General features: G+C 51.6%; 1 non-coding gene across 1 annotated transcript in view; it reads left to right on the forward strand.

Annotated features, from left to right (window-relative positions):
- The first annotated feature begins 3,848 nt into the window (after nucleotides 1-3,848).
- Nucleotides 3,849-5,000, forward strand: part of LOC124564227 — a 1,910-nt gene continuing 758 nt past the window's right edge. Inside the window, exon 1 of the ribosomal RNA XR_006970516.1 lies at nucleotides 3,849-5,000. This exon is cut by the window's right edge and continues 758 nt beyond it. This is a non-coding gene — a ribosomal RNA (small subunit ribosomal RNA).

Genomic DNA, 5,000 nt, shown 5'->3' on the forward strand with positions numbered 1-5,000 from the left:
ACCTATGTCGTACCGTAACCTAACCTATGTCGTACCGTAACCTAACCTATGTCGTACCTTAACCTAACCTATGTCGTACCTTAACCTACCCTATGTCGTACCTTAACCTAACCTATGTCGTACCTTAACCTAACCTATGTCGTACCTTAACCTAACCTATGTCGTACCTTAACCTAACCTATGTCGTACCTTAACCTAACCTATGTCGTACCTTAACCTAACCTATGTCGTACCTTAACCTAACCTATGTCGTACCTTAACCTAACCTATGTCGTACCTTAACCTAACCTATGTCGTACCTTAACCTAACCTATGTCGTACCTTAACCTAACCTATGTCGTACCTTAACCTAACCTATGTCGTACCTTAACCTAACCTATGTCGTACCTTAACCTAACCTATGTCGTACCTTAACCTAACCTATGTCGTACCTTAACCTAACCTATGTCGTACCTTAACCTAACCTATGTCGTACCTTAACCTAACCTATGTCGTACCTTAACCTAACCTATGTCGTACCTTAACCTAACCTATGTCGTACCTTAACCTAACCTATGTCGTACCTTAACCTAACCTATGTCGTACCTTAACCTAACCTATGTCGTACCTTAACCTAACCTATGTCGTACCTTAACCTAACCTATGTCGTACCTTAACCTAACCTATGTCGTACCTTAACCTAACCTATGTCGTACCTTAACCTAACCTATGTCGTACCTTAACCTAACCTATGTCGTACCTTAACCTAACCTATGTCGTACCTTAACCTAACCTATGTCGTACCTTAACCTAACCTATGTCGTACCTTAACCTAACCTATGTCGTACCTTAACCTAACCTATGTCGTACCTTAACCTAACCTATGTCGTACCTTAACCTAACCTATGTCGTACCTTAACCTAACCTGTATTGCGCCTTAACCTAACCTGTATTGCGCCTTAACGTAACCTGTATTGCGCCTTAACGTAACCTGTATTGCGCCTTAACGTAACCTGTATTGCGCCTTAACGTAACCTGTATTGCGCCTTAACGTAACCTGTATTGCGCCTTAACGTAACCTGTATTGCGCCTTAACGTAACCTGTATTGCGCCTTAACGTAACCTGTATTGCGCCTTAACGTAACCTGTATTGCGCCTTAACGTAACCTGTATTGCGCCTTAACGTAACCTGTATTGCGCCTTAACGTAACCTGTATTGCGCCTTAACGTAACCTGTATTGCGCCTTAACGTAACCTGTATTGCGCCTTAACGTAACCTGTATTGCGCCTTAACGTAACCTGTATTGCGCCTTAACGTAACCTGTATTGCGCCTTAACGTAACCTGTATTGCGCCTTAACGTAACCTGTATTGCGCCTTAACGTAACCTGTATTGCGCCTTAACGTAACCTGTATTGCGCCTTAACGTAACCTGTATTGCGCCTTAACGTAACCTGTATTGCGCCTTAACGTAACCTGTATTGCGCCTTAACGTAACCTGTATTGCGCCTTAACGTAACCTGCATTGCGCCTTAACGTAACCTGCATTGCGCCTTAACGTAACCTGTATTGCGCCTTAACGTAACCTGCATTGCGCCTTAACGTAACCTGCATTGCGCCTTAACGTAACCTGTATTGCGCCTTAACGTAACCTGTATTGCGCCTTAACGTAACCTGTATTGCGCCTTAACGTAACCTGTATTGCGCCTTAACGTAACCTGTATTGCGCCTTAACGTAACCTGTATTGCGCCTTAACGTAACCTGTATTGCGCCTTAACGTAACCTGTATTGCGCCTTAACGTAACCGATATTGCGCCTTAACGTAACCTATATTGCGCCGTAACGTAACCTATATTGCGCCGTAACGTAACCCACATTGCCCCTTAACGTAACCTATATTGCGCCGTAACGTAACCTATATTGCGCCGTAACGTAACCCACATTGCCCCTTAACGTAACCCACATTGCCCCTTAACGTAACCCACATTGCCCCTTAACGTAACCCAACACACGTTGGGCCTTAACCCAACACACGTTGGGCCTTAACCCAACACACGTTGGGCCGTAACCCAACACACGTTGGGCCTTAACCCAACACACGTTGGGCCTTAACCCAACACACGTTGGGCCTTAACCCAACACACGTTGGGCCTTAACCTGCTCTGTAATTGTCATACGACGCGTTAAATTAGTGTAGTGTTGCCTAACTGCAACCCCCGCAATATAGTTTGCTACTCGCACTGCCCGGTCCCCAGTGTATCGCTTCATGTTAAACACCTTGCAGCTATACACTGTAATGTGGATGGCAGCAGGACGTACATGCTCAATGCCCTTTGCAGTTGTTCATTGGCATTTGCAGTTGTTCATTGGCATTCGCATGGCGAAGCACTTAGCCTACGCTGTGGTACGGCCTGTGTCAACTGTCCGCTGATGTTGTACGTCCAAATCACACACTGTACTGCACATTGGTCCTCATGTACTGAATGATACATCGTGGTACATGTGACCGTACAACGACTGCGCCAACAACGGCGAACCATGCGGTCCAAATGTTGTGCACTCAGCTACGTGTCGTCTCCCTATAAGAGCTGGATTGCAGTGTGGTATGCCCTGGATGGCGATCAGCATGAGCCGTCTGTTGATGTAGTGGCGCGTGTTGTCAGACGTAGTCGTCTCTTCTCACACACCGTGATAGCACGGTGCACTGCGTTCCACATCTGCGACATGCGACAGAGGCCGGTTGACAGTCGTTCGCGCAATGGACATCGCATACGTACGGGGGCCACCTTCCACGTGTTCGCTAAGCGTGGACATGTTGTTGCGTGTATGTGGGCAGACAGTGTGTCGTGACACCTGACACAGGCATGCAACAATCGTTGAATTTGCAAATGGCGATGGACGCCTACGTTTGCTGGTGACGTTACGCAAATGAACAACTGGTAAACCGTTGTGGTGCGGTTGTTCTCGCTAGGGGTGAATCAGTGATGGCGACGATCGGTTGAGCTACCAACCGGTTGTTGCAGCGATACCCACCATGCCCACGAACGTGAATGGCATGTGGGTGTGAAGCGATACGCGGCGGTGGCTGGGTGGGACCGTCCCCGGCCGGTGAGGGGGGGCCTCCCGGCGTGTTGGCCGTGCGGTGCGTGGGCGCACGCGCTACAGCCGGCTGGTGGGGGCGGCCAGTGGCAGGCGCGCCGGCCGACGGAGGCGGCAGGCGGCGCAGCTGCGCGCCGGCGCACCCTGCACGCGGCGCCGTGCGGCCAAAGTAGGTCCTCGCGGGCCCGGTGCGAAGCGCGGTGGACATCTGCAGTGTGCTGGTCCGATTGAGGACTGTGTGCGCTGAGGATGCGCCGCCGCCCGGCGCTCGGCGCCGCGACGCCGTCTGCTGCTCGGTCGCCTCTGCGGTTCTCGCAGGTGGTTTGTATCGCAGCTGTGCGGACGTGTTGGCGCGTGCGCTGTGCTGGGAGAGTTCGCTTCGGCACCCAAGTGGGGCTTTTGTCCTTCTGTGGCGCTGGCGTTGGAGCTGCCGGTCACCGTAGGTGGCGCGTGTTGTCTCCCGCCGGCAATGCCACGACAGCACGCTCCCGGGCCTCTGTCGGCAGCGGCAAGCTCAGTTGGGAGCACGGGTGGTCGCACCTAAAGCGTCTACTCGCCAAACTCCGGGCGATTGCGCCTCTCTCGAACCCGACCAAGTACTTAGGACGGCGCTGCGCGCCGCCGGGACCTGAGAGGGTTTCGAGGTGTATGGTGCAGGGGAGCTCAGCCTCCTCCTGTTTGCAGAATAATTGAGCGGACGCTTGCGTGTTCGCGCGGGCCCCCGGGACACACTCCCGGGCGGCCGGCTGCTCAGCTCTAGTTGACGCAGCTCCCTGGTTGATCCTGCCAGTAGTCATATGCTTGTCTCAAAGATTAAGCCATGCATGTCTCAGTACAAGCCGCATTAAGGTGAAACCGCGAATGGCTCATTAAATCAGTTATGGTTCCTTAGATCGTACCCACGTTACTTGGATAACTGTGGTAATTCTAGAGCTAATACATGCAAACAGAGTCCCGACCAGAGATGGAAGGGACGCTTTTATTAGATCAAAACCAATCGGTCGGCTCGTCCGGTCCGTTTGCCTTGGTGACTCTGAATAACTTTGGGCTGATCGCACGGTCCTCGTACCGGCGACGCATCTTTCAAATGTCTGCCTTATCAACTGTCGATGGTAGGTTCTGCGCCTACCATGGTTGTAACGGGTAACGGGGAATCAGGGTTCGATTCCGGAGAGGGAGCCTGAGAAACGGCTACCACATCCAAGGAAGGCAGCAGGCGCGCAAATTACCCACTCCCGGCACGGGGAGGTAGTGACGAAAAATAACGATACGGGACTCATCCGAGGCCCCGTAATCGGAATGAGTACACTTTAAATCCTTTAACGAGTATCTATTGGAGGGCAAGTCTGGTGCCAGCAGCCGCGGTAATTCCAGCTCCAATAGCGTATATTAAAGTTGTTGCGGTTAAAAAGCTCGTAGTTGGATTTGTGTCCCACGCTGTTGGTTCACCGCCCGTCGGTGTTTAACTGGCATGTATCGTGGGACGTCCTGCCGGTGGGGCGAGCTGAAGGCGTGCGACGCGCCTCGTGCGTGCTCGTGCGTCCCGAGGCGGACCCCGTTGCAATCCTACCAGGGTGCTCTTGAGTGAGTGTCTCGGTGGGCCGGCACGTTTACTTTGAACAAATTAGAGTGCTTAAAGCAGGCAAGCCCGCCTGAATACTGTGTGCATGGAATAATGGAATAGGACCTCGGTTCTATTTTGTTGGTTTTCGGAACCCGAGGTAATGATTAATAGGGACAGGCGGGGGCATTCGTATTGCGACGTTAGAGGTGAAATTCTTGGATCGTCGCAAGACGAACAGAAGCGAAAGCATTTGCCAAGTATGTTTTCATTAATCAAGAACGAAAGTTAGAGGTTCGAAGGCGATCAGATACCGCCCTAGTTCTAACCATAAACGATGCCAGCCAGCGATCCGCCGCAG

This window comes from Schistocerca americana, unplaced genomic scaffold (genome assembly GCF_021461395.2).
Source record: "Schistocerca americana isolate TAMUIC-IGC-003095 unplaced genomic scaffold, iqSchAmer2.1 HiC_scaffold_1294, whole genome shotgun sequence".
Lineage (NCBI taxonomy): Eukaryota > Metazoa > Arthropoda > Insecta > Orthoptera > Acrididae > Schistocerca > Schistocerca americana.